Source organism: Podarcis gaigeae (assembly GCF_964106915.1).
Source record: "Podarcis gaigeae genome assembly, chromosome: 5".
NCBI lineage: Eukaryota > Metazoa > Chordata > Lepidosauria > Squamata > Lacertidae > Podarcis > Podarcis gaigeae.
This window is the reverse complement of record NC_139681.1, coordinates 3,809,782-3,830,259: the sequence shown is the minus strand read 5'-3', so window position 1 is coordinate 3,830,259 and position 20,478 is coordinate 3,809,782. Positions and strand designations below refer to the sequence as shown.

At 42.7% G+C, this 20,478-nt stretch overlaps 1 long non-coding RNA gene across 1 annotated transcript; it reads left to right on the top strand.

Moving 5' to 3' along the window:
• Window positions 1-5,218: 5,218 nt before the first annotated feature.
• Window positions 5,219-19,983, top strand: LOC310844684. Its single transcript, XR_014564249.1, has 3 exons — window positions 5,219-5,240; window positions 13,946-13,994; window positions 19,921-19,983. It is a non-coding gene; the product is annotated as an uncharacterized lncRNA (long non-coding RNA).
• The last annotated feature ends 495 nt before the right edge of the window (window positions 19,984-20,478 follow it).

Sequence of the window (20,478 nt, the reverse complement as noted above, 5' to 3'; positions counted from 1 at the left end):
CAAGGCAGTGATCCATGAAGGGGATAATAAATAAATTAATAAATATCTTATATATATATAAAAAAAATTAGGCTTCAAGAAACTTTCATCCTGATCCTTCCTGACAAGCTCATGAGTTCACCACTTCCTTTCTCTCTCCTCCTAAGAGGCTGGGAAAAGGCACTGGTGGGATCTGAAGGGTATTAGGATCCAGAATGCATGGACCAAGTTCCACAGGGCTGCTTCATAAGGGAAGCTGCAGGAGCCAGTGCTACTGTGCTTGAGGGAGAGGGAAACAGGAAGCCTGGGAGAAGCAACGTTTGGTCTGAAGAAGCAAATTGGCAGCTCTTTCCCTTCTCCGGGAGGAGAGAAGCACGCAAAACAGGAGCTGGGGGTGTTGTGGACTACTTATGTATGCTTTGTCTAAAAGTGAAAAATCTTCTCTAGGCAACATGCAAAGATTAAACAGAAAGCAGAATTCGAAGCACAAGAAAAAAACAGCAACAAAGATCCAGCAGGAGCCCCATCAGTTCCACCCAGCTGGTGAGCCATAGCAGACCCGAGAACGTAGGAGGGAGGGAGGGAGGGGGTCAAGGCCAAAGGAGTTGCTCCTGACACTGCTTTTTCACCCCAGAAGCTGCTTCCAGACACTGCCTGTCCACACAGTGGGCAGTTTTCAAACATCACAAGCCACATTCTGGGAAAGGCTAATTATGGATAACAACCTTGTTTCGTAAAGCAGGCATTCATACTCATTGGCTGGGGGGGGGGGGCATTTTAGTGCAAAACCTCTAGAGGCTGGGGAAGTCTATCCTATTCTCTCATTATTGTGCCTTATATACACACACAGCTTTATTTTGGTCCATATACCCAAAATACACAGTACAACATAGTGTATATCAACAGTATTCAAAAATTAAAAATCTTTATATAGAGACAAATTCTAAAGTGAATTTCACAGTAAAAGAGTACTGGCTTTATGTATACAGGTTATCACACCTAAGAAGGTATGGACATTTATTATTCCTATATAGTAAATATACCACAGTGATGGTTTGATACAAGCAGCAATTCATAGGATTCACTCAACTGTTCTTTCTTTATTTTAGTCACTCCATGGACTAAATGACAGCGCAAGAGGGTAGATTTTCCAATTACTTTTGTCCTGACAGAATCGCACCTCCCTTCTTCATTTAGCAGAACTGTCTGCCACCTGTCTGGGTCATATGTTCCATATGTCTGTGAGAAAGAAGGCACTCCAGGCTAGTTCTTCCTGGACCAGTTTGTCATTTGGAAGGAATATCCTAATGGAAAGCTCAGTGAAAAGGGAAAAAAGAGGGTGAATAAAGAGCAATGAGTGTGGGGAGGTCCTTTTCTCATCACCTGGACCCCCTGGGAAACTCAACAAACCTGCTGCACCTGGAACTGGGTGTGCAGAGTGCAGCTGAGTGGGACACAGATGTGGACAGGCTAAGGAAGTACCCCCCCCCCCCCGTTGGGGCTGCCAATAAAAAGCAATCCTAGAGTGAGAGACTAGAGAGATGTCCACTCTTTTTAGGAACTCTACTTGTGAGACTTTTGTGGGTGAGCAGAGTGTTTGTCTGGTGAAATCTTGGAGGCTGAAAGAGAGGCTATGTCAGAAGGAAAATGAATTGAAATTTATTTATTTATTATGTTAGTAACTTTGTATTAATGTAGCATTTTTATATGTAACTCTTTATTTTTGTAATATTTTGTTTAAGTTGTCTGTTGTTGCTTCAGTTTTCTGTGCACAGCTTATACATATTTAAAATATATTAAGCAGTATAGAAATTAAATAATCAATCCATCAATCAAAGAAATTCTACTACATGCCTAGTCAGTAAGGAGAAAGCTGCAGGAAAGCTGACTGGCTATTCATGCTTGAGGGTTTTTGCGACATCATTAACCAATACACCAATCTGATCCATCACTTCACACCATCTAGCATGATTCCAACTTCCAACACTGCAAAATCAGTTTAATGAATAGTTGACCAAGTATGCTTAGTATAAGAAAAGGCTCAGGAGTATACGCTACACCAGTGTTTCCCAACCTTGGGCCTCCAGATGTTTTTGGCCTACAACTCCCATCATCCCTAGCTAGCAAGACCTGTGGTCAGGGATGATGGGAATTGTAGTTCAAAAACAGCTGGAGGCCCAAGGTTGGGAAACACTGCGCTACACAGATCTGGAGTGAAATCACCTTGTATGCCTCTTTCCAGCAACTCCTGTAGCCAAGCTGTTGCCAAACATTATTATTAATTAATTAATTAATTAATTAATTAATTATACCCCATCTGGCTAGGCTTCCCCAGTCACTCTGGGCGGCTTCCAACAAAATATTAAAATACAGTAATGGCTCTGTTCTCCTTTGTCTGGTGTTAGACATCTAGGAGTTAAACATCAGCAAGCCAAGGACCCAGCGGCATAGGAAGGGGGTGCAGGGGTGCGGCATGCCCCGGGTGCCATACTGAAGGGGGGTGATATTCGGTGGGCCGTCCACACACCGTTGCCCCTGCTCCCGGGCTGGAGGAGGCAGGCAAGGCAGGGGAGAGGATGAGCTGCAAAATGGCATCTCCCTCCTTTCCCCCGACAGGAAGGGCAGCACCAGGAAAGGGGGCGGGAAAAGCCTCTGGCCTCATCCTGGCACCCAGGGACATACACCGCATCTTCTGCCTTAAAAGTCGCTGGGGGATATGCTCTTGGGGGGATGGAATCAGCCAAAGAAATGAATGCAAGAAAGCAAGATACTTACTCTGAGGTGGGGGAATCTTCGGGAAACGAGAAATGCTGCTGGCCACTAGTTTCCTTTCTGCCTCACTTCCCCAAAGGGCATAATATCCGAGGTTCTGCGGGAGGAAAGAGCGTCTCAGAGTCAGGGGCCAGTCTGGGACAAAGCTGTCCTGTGCAAAGGGAAATGATGAGAGGGTAAATTAATGGTAAATTAATCAATGTGGTAAATTAATCAACGCAGTGTCTTCTTCATAAACAGAATAAAACTTTTACTTGAGAAAATAAAGTTGTTCATAAACAGCATAGTCAAAGAGCATACACAGAGTGCTCATAGCAGCTATCTGACTCTTCACAGAGACATCGTCTCTGATTAACTGGAGTCCTGGAGCCACTCTGTCTGCAACACACACACAGGCACCATATTCTACTACTGCCGAGTGAGGCCCAGAGAGACTGGCTACTATTTATAGCGAGAAAAGAGTCATCACCCAAGACTTAGCAGGTTGCTTAACAGCTAACAGGCTTAGGCATAAATGGTTGTGTAGAGACCAAGAGAAAGGGAAGTAATCCTGCTTACAGTCTGCACATCTTGTTCATGAAAAATTCCCACCCTCCTCTCTAAACTAGCTAACTATCTAAAATGCCCACCCAAGCCTAACTCTCACCCCAATCCCCGCCCTAAGGCTAAGCCTAACCCCCGCCCTAACCCTACACATACCCCTAACTATTACTCTATGCTAAAATAAATATATACAAGATGTGCACAAATGTGCACAAAATGAAAATGTAAAATAAAAAATATGAAAATAAAGAACAAAAAATAAAATAAGAAAGTAAAATAAAAGTGGTAAAAAGTAAAATAAGAAATCAAATAAAATTAACAATCAAATGAACACCTCTCCTTATTGTCTCCAACCACCACCAACTCCTCTCTCTGCTACTCAACTTGCCTCACTACACACCCACAAGGGCTGCCTGCAAGTGTGTGGCTTTTAAGGGAGAAGCAAGAGATGTCACAAAGGAGGGCAGGTCCTTGTCACTGTGGCAACCCCCCCCCCCCACCTGGCCCTGGCCCCTCCTGAGAGGTGATGCTCCTCTGTCAGAACTTGGAGGCATCTGCTGTTCCGCCTGCAGCTGAGCTGCATCTTCTCTCAACAGATTCACGTTGGCATTTCACATCCTTCTTCCTGCAGCCCCATTTCCAAAAGTCCCCTTCCCATCCAAAACCCTGGAGAGCTGCTGCCAGCCAGTGCAGGCTAGTTGAAGAAGGATATTGAGCAGCTGGAAGGTGAGCAGAGGAGGGGGCCAGGATGATGAAGGGTCTGGAAACCAAGCCTGATGAGGAATGGTTGAGGCAGTTGGGTATGTTTAGCCTGGAGAAGAAGAGACTGAGAGGAGAGAGGAGAGCCAATCTTCCAATATCTGTGGGCTGCAAGAGGGAGCAAGCTTGTTTTCTGCTGCTCCAGAGGGGAGGGGAGGAGAGGAGATTGAGCCTAAACATTAGGAAGTACTTTCTGGTGGTAAGACTCTCTGGGATGGTGGAGGACTCTCCTTCCTTGGAGGCTTTTAAGCAGGGGTAACATGCCAGTCTGTGAAGAATTCAGCTGCAGTTTGGGGGGCGCATAACACTGGCCTACTTCACAGGGTTGTTGTAACCACAAAAGGACTGCTGAGCATCAGAAAGTGTCTGACAAACGTTGAGCCTTCCATTTCATTGTGGGGAGCAGCTGCAGCACATCAGGAGGTGTCCCTCAACTTACTCTTCTTCTCTCTCCTGCAGCCAAAGGAGCTGGGCTGGATTACGAAATAGGCAGAGTAGGCACTGGTCTATGGGCCCCACACTTTTTAGGGGTCCCACGACAATGGATCAAAATAATATTGATTTGATCTTGAAAGAAAACGACAATCAAGCTTTCTTAGTTCAATGTGATTTCAGCGTGCGCATGAGGCCTGCCCCCTGCCCAGATTTTGGCTGCCAAGGGGCCTCCGCAGGGTTTAATCCAGCACTGTCCCATGAACGGCCCAGTACACCTGAAGGAGCGTCTCCACTCCCATCGTTCAGCTCTACCCCCACCCCCTGAGGTCCAGCGCCAAGGGTCTTCTTGGCAGTTCCCTCCCTGCGAGAAGTGAGGTTACAGGGAACCAGGCAGAGGGCCTTCTTGGTGGTGGCACCCACCCTGTGGAACGCCCTCCCATCAGATGTCAAGGGAATAAACAACTACCTGACTTTTAGAAGACATCTGAAGGCAGAGGCACAGGAAGGGGGGTGCGGTGGATGTGGATCGTCCCGGGTGTCATCACTGAAGGGGGTGACAAAATAGCAAAAATATTTGTTTTTAAAATAAAATACCCCCCCCCCCAGGTAAGGGATGCCATACCGAGCCACTCCTGCCTGGGCAGCTGCCTCAGAGCAACTGAGAGAAACGCTGGCAGCGGCGCTGCTGCTATTGAAGCGGGGGGGGGGGGGGGGAGAGAGAGAAAAGGAGGCAGAAAATAACACTTGCAACTGTAAGTATCTTATTTTTCCTTCTTTTAATAATTTCAATGGGGGGTGACTTCCGGAGGCGGCGCGAACGGTAATGGCTGCCCTCTTCTAACTAGGAGAGGGAAGCTCCGTTGAAACGGGTTGTCCGCTACGGCGAAGCGGAGACCCACATCGGAAAACCGCAGGCGGCAGAAGCCTGCGGTCTTGGGACCCGGCGGGCGCCAGGAGCTGCCCCCAAAACGTTGAAGGAACCCCGTAAGGGGCTCCGGATCGCGGAGGGGGTAGCGGCGCTGAGGGTCGCTCCGCAATCAACGGAGCGAAGCCGCGAAGCTGTTGCCGGTGAGCGCTGACCTTTCTTCCTCGAATTTATGCTTCGGAAAGCAACAACCCGTGAGTAATAAGGACCTTTAAAATTTTTAAAGTTTTAAAAGCTACGGAATTTGGCTGAAAGCGGATTGACGAAAGAAAAGGAAGTCTGTCTTCCGCTGCTACTGAACTTCAAAGCAAAGAGCAGGAGGAGTGGAGGCAGAGAGTGAACTTTTAACCTAATGGATCTGAGCACCCACTGAACCTCCTTTGAAGCAGAATAGGACTGTAAGCATTGGATTTTGCGTTTCTAATTTGGACTGTGACAACTTCTCCTATTGGAATTACAATTTAAGTTAAAAACCCAGGTGCTGGAACTGCCTGAGCAACTGTAGCAGTCAGCCTGCAGATCTGGATACTTTGAATATAAACTTGGAAATAATCTGAGGGGGTTTGGAATTGCTACTTTGAGGCACCATTTGGAATACCAGCAGCACTATTTGAGACATTGTGTTCATTTAATACCAACTCTGCTAAAATTTATTACTTGAAGGCTCCTGGACATTAATTTTGATTTTATGAACTTTATTGGAATTGATCTCTTCCCGAAAGACTTTTTAAGCTCCCCCTAGAGGTTTTGGAATTTACAGCAGTGGCATTGTTTTACTTTCTCTTTCCCGGCCTCCTGTTTGACTGTTACCATCTGGGCCGTCTCTTTCCCATGGGAAATAACTCAGCTTGACCTTGACTTTTAGATAACTTTGGAATGAGTGGTGCAAGAAAAAAGGAGCCTAAAGAAAAGGAGCTTAAAGAAAAGGAATCTAGAGTAAGAACTAGACAAACAACCCTAGCCACAGCTTTACAGCCACGTAGATTGTCTGTACCTATCCTGCTTTCTGAGGAAGAAGCTGCATCCCTGCCAAGGGCAGGGGAAGGAGAAACTGAGGAATTACAATTGGAAGATATGGCCTCTGGAACAACTGTTTCTATTTTAGAGAAAATCTATGAAAAATTGGAATCTTTGGATAAGAGAGTTGAATCCTTGGATAAAAAAGCTGATGAGCAAACATTTAAAATCGACCAAAAAACAGAATGTCTAAATAGACTAACTGGACAAGTGGCACAGAATGCACAAGCAATTGGAGAATTGAAGGAGGCTACAGGTGAAAATCGGAAATTGGCTGAGGATACCAGCCAAAGACTTGGAAAGTTAGAAAAAGAGGTGAGACCACTCAGTAAACAAGTAGGAGAACACCAGACCTACCTTTCTATGATTGAATTACGGAACAGGGAGACTAATTTAAGGATAAGGTCGGTCCCAGAAGTGGAAGAAGACAACTTAGCTGAGTTTCTGACCAAAATATTTTCCAAGTTCTGGAACTTAGAGGAAAAAGACTTTCAAATTGTATCAGCTTTCAGGCTTGGAAGACTCATAAAGAAAGACAAACCCAGAGACTGTTTGATAACATTGAGATCGAAGGAGGAAAGGGACAAGATTCTGGGTCTGCACTACGGAAAGTCACTGGACATTTTGGACAAAAGAATTCAAATTTACAAGGACATTCCTAAACAACTCTTGGATCTTAGATCTGAGTATTTGGAGCTAGCAAGACTGTTGAGGAGTAACTCAATCATCTTTAGGTGGGACTTCCCTCAAGGACTATCTTTTACTTTCAGAGGGAAGAAGATTAAAATTAGAACATTGGAAGATAGAGATAAATTTCTAAACGTGTACGGAGAAGACCTTCAAAAAGGACTTGAATTACCCTCAGGGCCTGGAGCACCAGAGGCACCGGCACCCTTGGATTCTGAAGACCCAGCGAACAAGGTACCACCCCCAGAAAAATAACCAGATTTATTCAGGATGTCTCTGCAACTGTTGAGTTGGAACATAAATGGCTGTAATATTCCGGAAAAAAGGAGGAAAATTTTTCATATATTAAAAAAGGAACAATTGGATATTATTTGCCTACAAGAAACACATGTGACTAGGCTCCATAGAAAAGTGTTAATAAACAAAAGACTCGGTCAGGAATTTATATCCTCAGACACAGTAAAGAAGAGAGGCGTGGTGATTTATGCAAAAGAGAGCCTGTCACCTAAATTTCTATTTAAAGATGAACATGGAAGAATTTTGGCAATCGAAATACAACACCAAGGAGAGAAGATTCTGCTATTAGGAATTTATGCACCAAATGAAGGAAAATCGGAATTTTATAAGAAGTTGCATGAGACTATGCTGGAGTATCTGGACTATGACAACATCATTATGATGGGAGACATGAATGGAGTCGTATCAACTCACATGGATAAGTCACAAAGCCAAAATGTTACGAAAGATGGCAGACTACCAAAGACCTTTTTTGAAATGACAGACAATATGGACTGGATTGACATTTGGAGAACGAAGAACCCCTTGGGAAAAGAAGGAACATTCTTCTCTGAAGCCCAGCTGACTTGGACAAGAATCGACCAAATATGGATAACTAGAGGTCTGGCACCCAAGGTCAGGAAAGTGGAAATCTGCCCAAAGACCTGCTCCGACCATAATGCACTGAAAATGGACATGACATTATTACCAACCGGTTCCTTTAGATGGAAGATGAATGACAATTTGTTTAGAGATCAGGAGATTATTAAGAAGGCCCAAAAAGTTTTGAAGGACTACTTTGAGATAAACATGAGCACTACGGTGGAAAAAAGAATTATTTGGGATGCAAGCAAAGCCGTGATGAGGGGGTTCTTGATACAACAGAATGCTGTAAAAAAAAGAATACAAAATGAGAGGAAAGACAAGATCTTGGAGAAAATTAAAGAGTTAGAGAAGAAGTTAAGATCGAATCCGAAGTCACAGCCGATTCTGAGAGAAATTAAACTCCATCAGGCACAATATTCTAAACTGATGAACCAGGAAATAGAATGGAAGATCAAACTAATGAAACAAAAAACTTTTGAATCAGCAAATAAATGTGGGAAACTGCTTGGCAGTTGAAGAAGAGACAAAAGTTAAATGTAGTCACAAATTTGGAAATTGAAGGAAGAAACATTCAGAACCCCGTGGAGATTAGAAAGTGTTTTCAGAAATATTTCAAAAAATTATATACTCAAGGGCCGCAGAATGAGGCTGAGATTAAACAATTTTTGGGAAAAAATGGACTTAAAAAACTTTCACAAGAAAATAGATCACTCCTGAACAGCAAAATAACACGACAAGAGATTGAACAAGCCATTCAGAACATGAAATTGGGCAAATCTCCAGGGCCAGACAGCCTGACCTCCAAGTATTATAAGACATTAAAAGATTATTTGATACAACCATTGATGGAGGTCAGTAACGAAATTATGGAGGGAAAGAAGGCGCCGGAATCGTGGAAGGAAGCTTTCATCACATTGATACCAAAATCGGAAATTGAGAAGACACAACTCAAGAACTATCGTCCCATCTCCCTTTTAAATGTGGATTACAAAATATTTGCTGATGTTTTGGCAAGTAGACTTAAAAGAGTTTTAAATGAAGTAATTCATAAAGATCAGGCAGGCTTTCTCCCAGGTAGACATATGCTTGCCAACACAAGGAACATCATTGACATTTTGGAACTTTTGCAGACAAACATAAATACAAAAGCAGTGTTAATTTTTATAGATGCGGAGAAGGCCTTTGATAATATCTCTTGAAAATTTATGAAGGGAAATTTAAAAGAACTGGGAGTGGGACGGGGTTTTGAGAATGGGATTGATGAAATATACTCAGAACAGAAGGCAAAACTGATAGTTAACAATGTGGTTACAGAAGAGTTTAAAATTGAAAAAGGTACACGACAAGGCTGCCCGATTTCCCCTCTGTTATTTATTTCGGTTCTGGAGGTGCTCTTGAATAGGATTAGAGGGGACCGGTTGGTGCAAGGGATTCAGGTCGGAGCGAAACAATATAAACTTAAAGCTTTTGCAGATGACCTAGTCCTGACTTTGCAGGAGCCAGAATCTAGTACAAAAAGAGTATTACAACTGATTCAAGACTTTGGTCGGGTGGCGGGATTTAAACTAAATAAACAGAAAACTAAGGTGTTGGGGAAAAACTTGACAGATACAGAGTCAGAACGGTTTCAGAGAGAAACAGAACTAACTGTGGTTAAAAAAGTAAAGTACCTAGGGGTAAACATAACAGCAAAAAATCTGAGTCTATTTAAGGATAATTATGAAAAATGTTGGTCTGAAATTAAGAGAGACTTGGACAGTTGGACAAAATTGAAGCTTTCTTTGTTAGGCCGAATTGCTGCTATTAAGATGAATGTATTGCCAAAGATGTTGTTTTTGTTTCAAACATTGCAAATTGTGGACAAGACGGAGTGTTTCCGGAGGTGGCAGAGAGATATCTCTAAATTTGTCTGGCAGGGCAAAAAGCCCAGAATTAAGTTTAAGATATTAACTGACGCGAAAGAAAGAGGGGGCTTTGCCCTGCCAGACTTAAAACTGTACTATGAAGCCGCAGCTTTCTGCTGGCTAAAAGACTGGCTACTTCTTGAGGACACTGATGTGTTGGACTTGGAAGGTTTTAACAATGCTTTTGGCTGGCATGCATACTTATGGTATGACAAAGTTAAGATCAATAAGGCCTTTAAGAACCATATTGTCAGGAAAGCAGTATTCAATGTCTGGACAAAATACAAAGACTTATTGGAAAACAAAACTCCGAGGTGGCTGTCCCCTCTGGAAGCCAAGGCCCGGAAAAGACCCAATATGGAGGCCAAATGGCCAAAATATTGGGAAATATTAGAAAAAGACGGTGACAATTGGAAATTGCAGAGTTTGGAGAAAATGGAGGGTAAAGTGCGAGACTGGTTACATTACGCCCAGATTAAAGAAGTTTTTAAAAATGACAAAAAACTAGGGTTCCAGGTGGAGAAATCCAAGTTGGAGACAGAATTGTTAGAACCAAAGACTAAGGTATTATCAAGAATGTATAACTTGCTGTTAAAATGGAACACACAAGACGAAATGGTTAAATCTGCTATGATAAAGTGGGCACAGGATATTGGGCATAACATTATGTTTGAGGACTGGGAAAGGTTGTGGACCACTGGGCTGAACTTCACTGCATGTAATGCTTTGAAGGAAAATGTAATGAAAATGATATATAGATGGTACATGACCCCAGTTAAACTTGCCAAAATATACCATTCGTCTGATAATAAATGCTGGAAATGTAAAGAAAATGAAGGAACATTCTTTCACCTCTGGTGGACTTGCCCTAAAGTGAAGGCCTTCTGGGAAATGATATATAATGAGTTGAAAAAGGTATTTAAGTATACCTTCACTAAGAAACCAGAGGCCTTCCTCCTGGGTATTGTCGGCCAGAAGGTGTTAAAGAAGGACCGAACATTTTTTATGTACGCAACAACAGCAGCAAGGATACTCATTGCTAAGAATTGGAAGACTCAAGATCTACCCACACTGGAAGAATGGCAGACGCAGCTGATAGACTATATGCAATTGGCAGAGATGACCGGCAGAATCCGAGACCTGGGAGAAGAAAGGATGGAAGAAGATTGGAAGAAATTTAAAATTTATTTACAAAAATATTGTAATTTGATTGAATGTTAAGAAGGATGCTTGATCATAAATAATTGGCCACCACTAAACTAGATTGGAATTTGATGATAAGTGAGATTAAGGAAAAGATAAACTCTTTGGGAGAACTATTAGATTATATTTAAACGAGTGGATATAAGATTGCAAACAAGATGATAATTTGCTTGAAAAAACTTTTTAACAATGTAAGTGGGAGCAGGAGACGTGAGGAAGTCTAAACAAGTTATGAAATTTTGTTATGATATAAGCAATGTTGTTTGTTACTTATGCTTTTCTTTTACAAAAACCTTAATAAATATTTATATAAAAAAAAAAAGACAAGAAATTTTTCGCACCAGGTACCACCTGGCCTTGCTACCCCACTGCCAGGACCTCCATACACGCTGCCCAGGCTTGCGCCCCAGGAAGGTCGCTCTGGTGCTGCAAACACAGCAAAAACGCGGCAATCTAAAGAGCCAGTCAATTTCCTTCTAAGCATCTCGCATCTGCTGGGACCTAAAGCAGCATAGAACCTCTTGCCCATCAACACTTAATTGAGAGTGGCATTTAAAAGCATCCTTACTTCGGGGTTTCATTTAGGTGTGGGAGCTTACTTTGCCCAGCAGGTAAACGGGCAAGGGAGGTGGCTGAGAAAAGAAAGGAGGGTCTATGGAAAGGAAGAGGAAGCAGGGAGAAAGGGAAGAGTTGGGGCTGCGCTGGCCTTGAGGAAGAGAGAAGATGAGAGAGAGCAAACATAGGGAAAGGGGAAAAGAAACAAGGCTGGAGAAGACCTAAACAGAGGGAGTCAAGCGGGGGGGGGGGGGGATATGCAGCAAGGCCAGCTGGGAAGAGGAAAGGGAGGTTTGGACGAGCACTTGCCTACCTATGCTCATGCCCATTCACTGGCGGAGGAAAGGGGGCAGGAGGAGCGTACCACCCCCTGCGCCATCACAGAGGGGGGGGTACCATCGCGGCTGCCCCCTCGGTCACACGCCGCGCACCCCCTCATCACGCTGGGTGGCATGCCCTGTGATGCATGCCACACCCCTGGACACGAGCCATGCCCCCCGGTACACGTGCCAGCCATGCCCCCTCCTGCTCTCCGCCCCCAGTGTCATGCAGCTTCACCACTGTGCCCATTATCTGCTCAGCATCTCATCACAAATAGCTGGAGGGCACAAAAGAAAGACAGAGCGTAAAACTATTACTTTTTAAACTTTATTTTTCCATTTCTGAAAAATACTTGCAACTAACACTCTCCATATACCCCACCCCCAAACGTTCCATTCAACCGTGAGGAATTATTAACCCCAGCTTATTGTCAAATATTTGGTGTTTCTAGAATATAGATATATTCCACTGAGTCAAGTCTCAGTAATTCTCTTGTAAAGTTTTAGCATCTGTCCCCTTAAAAAACTCATTTGGTTGTGCTGTCAGTTACACTCACTGTCAAATTTTGATGGGTCGTGGGCCCTGGAAAGTTTTAATAAACTTGCTTACCATAAAATCTTATCAAGTGACAAAGAAAGCCATTTCCTAGTTATTGCCTGTAGGAGAAAAGAACAGTATTGTTTGTTTCGTACGTGATATGTAATCTACTTCAGAGGAGAAGGAGGCAGACAAGTTTATGAAACATTACCTTTTTGTTGATTTTTCTCATAGTTAAATACGCTCCAATAACTTCATTTTTCTGGACATCCTAAATTCTGCCATTTATGACATGCACACCTGGGCATTTTACACACCTTTAAAAAAAAAACCAGCTTGCCTGACCCTGGGGCTGAGGCACCTCTTCCTGTGACTTGTGTAGTTTCCAATTACCAATTAATACAAATGCAGTGGTTACATACGCTTCAGGTTACATATGCTTCAGGTTACAGACTCCGCTAACCCAGAAATAGTGCTTCAGGTTAAGAACTTTGCTTCAGGATAAGAACAGAAATTGTGCTCCAGCGGCACAGCGCAGCGGGAGGCCCCATTAGCTAAAGTGGTGCTTCAGGTTAAGAACAGTTTCAGGTTAAGAACGGACCTCCGGAATGAATTAAGTACTTAACCCAAGGTACCACTGTAGGTGACAATGCCTTTTGTACTTCCTTGCCTATTATATAGGGATGGATCTGTCATGTCTTTGATTGTTTTCATCATCATCCAAGGGTGGTCCTGCAGAAAATGTTGTCAATCAAAAAGTGGAATGTGAATCTATTAAATAAACATTCCTGTAGCAGCACATCAGGGAGAGGACTAGAGGAGAATGTCTTCCCAAGAGGCATTTGTGTTTCATCTGTTGAAAGATTTTTATTATTATGGCTACATAGGGAGCATTAAAAATGTTGTCCTTTGTCTGCAGAGTGATGGAAGAATTCTACCATATGATTTCGCTGAATGTATAGTTCCACCATTGCCTCTCTTTCTTAGCTCTTCCCAAGTAGCCTAACTAGTGGATCCAGTCTAAAAAGCCCTCTACTCTTTCCTTTTCTACTTCTTTTTAAAAAATTTGGATGAGGTTATCTGTGCTTTCTCCATAATTGCCCACTTCACAAACAGTACAAGGAACTGGGACCAAGAATGGCCCTAGAATGTGCCATAGAAGATCAGTGCTGCTGCCAAGGATTCCCTTCCAGTGTTATAATCCACCTTCTAAAGGTTAACCTGGTGTGTGTCCAGAGGCAAGAGTTGGTTCTTACATAGAAATCCATTAAGCATGGCAGAACCTCCTGCTGCACAAGCAAATGAAGATATATTTCTAAGCACTGTGTGCAGCGTGTGAGAATTAATTATAGTTTTATGTTACTAAAGTTGGCCAAAGCCTCAAGCGTCATACTGTGAAAATTAACAGTAGGTTCTTTTCTTACAGCTGCTTCAAGTGGAATTCTTACAGATGTTTCCAGCAAGAAAAAATCAGAGTAAGTTACAGCTTGTGCCGTGTAATTATCTGAAGCAGTTCCTCTGTCGCTTCAGCTCTGCTATTAGGAACAAGAAACTTTCCTCTGTGGCTATCATTCAGTAGGCACCTATAACATCTTTTTATAAACTGAATTACTTGCTTTTGCTCCACTTGAGTATGTAGAAAGGATTCCCTCCCCCAATAAGTAGACACACACACAAACATTGTTGTTATTAAATGTGGAGAGACTGGGATAAAACTTCTGGAGGGATAGCCCCACCATTTAAGAGAATAAGCTCAATAGGGCAAGTCCCCCCGGAGCAAAAGACTCCCAGGAAAAATTGTCTGGGGGAAGCAAACATGACTGCCCTCAGTATTTAACTGACGGCAGTCATTCCCCCCACTGTACAATTCTCCCTGAGAGCAGCAGGGCATCCTCAAGTCCTGTCATTCCCAGGGGAATCTGCAGTATTGCATGGAAAGTATGTGGTGGCAAGGAGTCTTGCACACAAGCCGTTTCAAGCTCTGGGTGACCAGATTAGCCATTGTTATGTGTTTGTAGGACTTGAACCCCTTTTAGAACAACAGAGAGAATGTAAAGGAATCCACAGGACACTGGCAGGGATGCACAATCCAATCTGGTTCGTTGACCTAGATCAAATCAGGCAATTGGGTTATATTAAGAACTAGATGATAAATTTGACCTGCCTGTGAAAGACCAGGCCAGGAACAAGACAGCCTTGCTGAACTCTGGGGTGTAAAGCTGGTCAACGTGGAGGAGGAGGAGGAGGAGGAGGAGGAGGAGGAGGAGGAGGCTGAAATATTGCAGGCATGGTATACTGCTTTGTTGACCCATGCAATGGTAGGAGGCTCCAAGCATTTATCCAGAGGCATCATACCACGTGTCTTTCATTTTCTGCTGAATTGCTCCTATATCTGAAGCTTCCCTTAGACTAGGAAAGGCTAGCCTGTGGCTCCACCAGATGCTGCTGGACTCCAAGTTTTATCATCCCAGGCCACTGACTATTCATGAAAGACCACAGGATCCTTATCCCTGCCTTTGGCAATCCTTTCCATAGCTGCCAGTCCCAGTTTCTGTTTTACAGCAAGAAGCTGGGACAGAGCAATGGGAGCTCACTCCTTCACGCAGATTCAAACCACTGACCTTCTGATCGGCAAGCCCAAGAGGCTCGGTGGTTTAGACCACAGCGCCACCTTGTCCCTCCTAAAAAAAGCCCAGCAGCATAGGCTATCTCATTGCCACAAAAACTTGGGAAGCAGAATGAACTTGTTTTACTTATAATAGTATATCTGATATTAGTTTAAGGGGGCAGATCTCAAGTGTATATTTCCAACTCAGATTTGCTTGCAAAATTTGAATTTTATGGAGCTTACTTAATTCAGTATTCCTGATTGCAGATGGAGGGATTCTTAAGAGGGCAATGTGTCTATATTTATACTGGTTGCCTCGTAATCCATCAAGAGGTTTTTAAAATATCATTCAGTGTCTGTCTCATTCCAAAAGTGAAATCTACAAATGTAGTGAAATTCAAAACATCATGCAAAGAATTCAGGGGTTTTCCTACCCAATTTGTGCAAAATATCCTTTCAGATTTAGCTACTCCCATTGCTCAGAAAAATGAAGATCATCATTCTCACTGATTTTGTGAATCTACTTTCCTCTCCTACTCTCTTTTTCTCTCTCTCCTATCTTCCTCCATCAAGAAGTCATTTTTCATTCTGACAGGATCATAGATCCTCACAAAAATGCAAGCTCTCTCAAACTTTTGAGAGATGCAGATGCAGTCTGCTGACATCCTGACTCCACACCCTCCATACTGTCTCCCTTATCAAATGTTGACTGATAGAGAGGTCTGTGCTTGCTTCAGTATGAGTCAATGTGAAGTTCTTTATTTTTGCATTTCAGTTTATAAGACTAGGCTGCCCCCCCCCCGGCCCTACCCTCTTTGGGTGACATTCTGTTGGCAGTGCAACATCTCCTTTTTCACCCTTTGTAGGCAAGACAAATGGATTTAATGGTTGGCCAAAGGCTCAGGGGCTCAAATGTTTTGCAGAGAGCGCAAAATATGGTCTGAAGCTCAACATCAAAAAACAACAACAACAACTTAAGATCATGGCCACTGGTCCCATCACCTCCTGGCAAATAGAAGGGGAAGAAATGGAGGCAGTTGGAGATTTTACTTTCTTGGGCTCCATGATCACTGCAGATGGTGACAGCAGTCATGAAATTAAAAGACGCCTGCTTCTTTGAAGAAAAGCAATGACAAACCTAGACAGCATCTTAAAAAGCAAAGACATCACCAAAGGTCCATATAGTTAAAGCTATGGTTTTCCCAGTAGTGATGTATGGAAGTGAGAGCTGGACCATAAAGAAGGCTGATCACCGAAGAACTGATGCCTTTGAATTCTGGTGCTGGGGGAGACTCTTGAGAGTCCCATGGACTGCAAGAAGATCAAACCTCTCCATTCTTAAGAAAATCAGCCCTGAGTGCTCCCTGGAAGGACAGATCGTGAAGCTGAGGCTCCAATACTTTGGCCACCTCACGAGAAGAGAAGACTCCCTGGAAAAGACTCTGATGTTGGGAAAGATGGAGGGCACAAGGAGAAGGGGGCGACAAAGGACGAGATGGTTGGACAGTGTTCTCAAAACTACGAACATGAGTTTGACCAAACTGTAGGAGGCAGTGGAAGACAGGAGTGCCTGGCGTGCTCTGGTCCATGGGGTCACGAAGAGTCGAACACGACTAAACAACAACAAAGCTGCCCAGAGTGGCTGGGGAAACCCAGTCAGATGGGCAGGGTATAAATAATAAAATTATTATTGTTATAAATAATAAAATTAACAACAACAACAACAATAATAATAATAATAATAATATTTTATTATGTACTGAGTTGAATCCTAGAACAATAGGATCCAGAATACAGCAGTCTGATTGGTCCGCAGGAGCCACCCAATCCAGCTCCAGGTGGAAGTGAATCAGTGACCTGACTGGCCTGCAGGAGCAGCCAATCAGGTTCCTGGATGAAGTGAATCAGCAACCTGATTGGCCTGCAGGAGCAGCCCGGAATTAGCCAATCACACGGGGCCAATTGTGTAAATAATGTATATATAGCTAGACGTTTTGGGGAAAGTTTCATTCATTGCTACACTCGACTCAGAGTATATTTCTATTATTATTATTATTATTATCATTCACACTTTGAAGAAATCCTTCCTTAGCTTTTCTCTCACATAACTAGTGATAGACTGACCAAGCAAACGTGCTTTATGTTCCACTTTCAAAATACATTACTTCATGAACATCCCTGCATTAAAAAGTGAAATTCATTTCTCCATGAAAGAAGTTCAGGTGCCCCTTTTATTAATTAAAAAAGTCATTGTGTTTTGTCTGCATTTGCTTTGGCTGTTTGCATATTTGTTTTGCAGCCAATATGTTCTTCAAATCATTGGAAGCTCATGTAGGGCAGTTAGTAGAGCCACAATCCTACGCACATCTATTTCAAAATATTGAGGAGCACTGAGCACAGTGGGGTTTTATATCTGGGTAAACACAGAATAAGCTCTGATTCACATCTCACCACAACCAAAATAGCAAACATCCTCCTGAAAACCATTGTTTCTTTTAACCTCCACCATATGCCCAGACAATTTGTGAACCTTGTAATGCTGTGATCTGCTATATAGTTTGGCAAGTGGTTTTTCCATCTGTCTGTTCTCTATATAGATTTGGCATCGCCAAACTCAGCTCAAGGGTTCCCACAGTAGGAGTGGGGGTTGTCATCAATATTTGGATGCCAGCCGTGATTTTGAAGCAAGATGGCAGACTGAAACATCAGGTTGGCATGATTTTGCCTGGTTTTTGGCAAAAGATCAGCTGTCTCTTGATATAGTCACCCAACTTGACACAAGGATGCAACGAGGTAGAGGCAGTGGACTTTGTTGCCATTCAGATACCAGGTGCCAATTTGAACCAAGATGGGGGACCAAAATGTGACTTCACTCAGTTTTTGGTGTGACAGACCAAACTCACAAATTACACTATCCATTTAAAATTCACGATATTAATGGTGGTTTCTACTGATCTCTGGGATACACCAGGCACTCCCTGCTACTGATATACAGCTGCAATCAAAATTATTCAACCCCCATTGCTAATCAGGTTTCAGTTAAAATTTACAGACATTCAGCTGTTTGCAATGAGTAAATCGAACAAAAGCAATTGAAATAGCTCAGCCCAATGGATCTTCTTCTTCCAGTCCTTTGGCTAATTAAACAATATATGACCTTTAAAACTGGTGGGGGGTATATTAGGGCTGCCATATGTCTGGATTTTCCAGGACATTACCAGGATTTCAAAGGTGGGATTGGCGTCCAGAGGGAATTACCGAAAGGCAGCGCTTTGTCCTGGATCTTAGGCAAGTCAATTGAAAAATCGTGGTTTTTTGGCATTTTTGTAAAGAAAAGCTCAACAACTTTCGGGTTTTCCTTTAAAAAGCTAACCAATTTTGGGGTGTTCTGCTTTTTTACATTTTGAAATATGGCAACCCTAGGGTGTATTGTTTTTCTTTGTTACCGTGTTATGTATTATTATTGTGCTTATATAGTGTAAACGGCCCTATGATCCTCAGATGCAGGATGGTATAGAAACCGAGTAAATAAAATAAATAATACATTTATCTGAAACAATAACATGCTATCTAGCAAACTATCCAAGTAAGCAGAGAAATGTACAGTGGTACCTCAGGTTACATACGCTTCAGGTTATAGATGCTTCAGGTTAGACTCCACTTACCCAGAAATAGTATCTCAGGTTAAGAACTTTGCTTCAGGATGAGAACAGAAATTGTGCTCTGGCGGCACAGCAGCAGCAGGAGGCCCCATTAGCTAACGTGGTGCTTCAAATTAAGAACAGTTTCAGGTTAAGAACGGACCTCCAGAACGAATTAAGTTCTTAACCCGAGGTACCACTGTATTTGTTTTAAGCTGGCTTGTAGTTGTATCGCTACCCTAGAATAATGAAAGAAAATGTAAATGAAAGAAAACCTGAAAAAATGCAGATAAGAAATACAATATAATTCAGTCCATTAATCAAACCATTGACTGACATTTGCTTATTGCTTCATGTATTGCCTAAGCCACAGGCTGCTTCACTGCTTTTATGCACTTCTATATATCAATCATGAACAGAGGTTTTATTCCAGCCCTTGGTTTATTCTTAAGGCAAAATTCTACAACCTTACAATGGGAGGCTAAATGGTTTTTTAAAAGACCAGCTTTCCTTCTCAAGGGAAGCGAGCTCACAATCTCTTCTTGGAAGCAACCCCTTCTTGGGGCAAGTGGAATTTATTTCCAGGTCAATATCCAAATTTAAGTTTGCAACCTCAGTTAAGGCAGCAATCGCAAACATACTTGCCCCAAAGAAAACAAAGAGATTTACTTCTGAGTAAACATGCATAGGATAGTGTTATAGGTCCCACTGGTTTCCAGAGATCTTATTTGTAAATGGCTTTAAGTCTATTTTTTAGGTGTTTACTATTGGGCTGGGCCATGGTGGAGGAAGGTTTTTTTTTAATGTTTTCAGATCTTCTGGATGAACACTTTCACATAATTGTTCTGTATTGCATAAATGTGTTACTATTTTTTATTTTTTATTTTGTAAATCCCTTCATTATTTCCATCCATTGTAGGAAGAGACTGATAAATTAAATAAATTAAAATAGACTTAACGTGGTATAAATGACACAAATAGGGCTGGCCCTATCTCTAGGCAGAGGGAGTCAACTGCCTCAGGCAGCTGATTTTGGATCTCATTGCATATTGGTAGATAATTAATTAAACTCTCATATTTTTACTGCCAAGGACAGGAGATTTTCTGCTCCAGGTACCCATACAACTTGAGCAACCTTGACTGCTCTCTCAGGCAGTGAAATGTTTTGGGTCACCCCTGGACACAAGCCTACAGACATCTGTTTCAGCAGTAAGCACCACTGACCTCAAGAGGGATTCCTTTCCGTATACAGGTAGATCGCATCGTACGCTGATTTCACTTGCATGATTGCAGCTGCTTGACATGGATTGCAGAAAAATTTAAAAATTAATAAAAAGGGGTGGGAGAGTGAGGAATCAACCCCAAAAGGGCCACCCAAGATCTCTAGGGAGGCCTCATATGGCCTTCCCAGAGCCTGGTAAGATGACATATTTTTATATTCTGTTTCCTCTCACAACAGCATCCCCCTGGTGCTTTGTTTATAAAATATTGTAGAGTTTTGCATGGGAGTTTTGTCAAAGTGCTCTTGTTGACATGGTTCCATCCAACACTTGATGGGTATGAATTAGAGGAAATATTAATTATATTTAATCCCAGAGAGCCATGTGTGTGGGTTAATGAAGGGGGGGGGGAATGGCAGGTGCTTGTTTTCAAAATGTGGGTGTAGCTCACAGAGAACCCCAACAGCAGAGTATTAAATCCCATCATTAG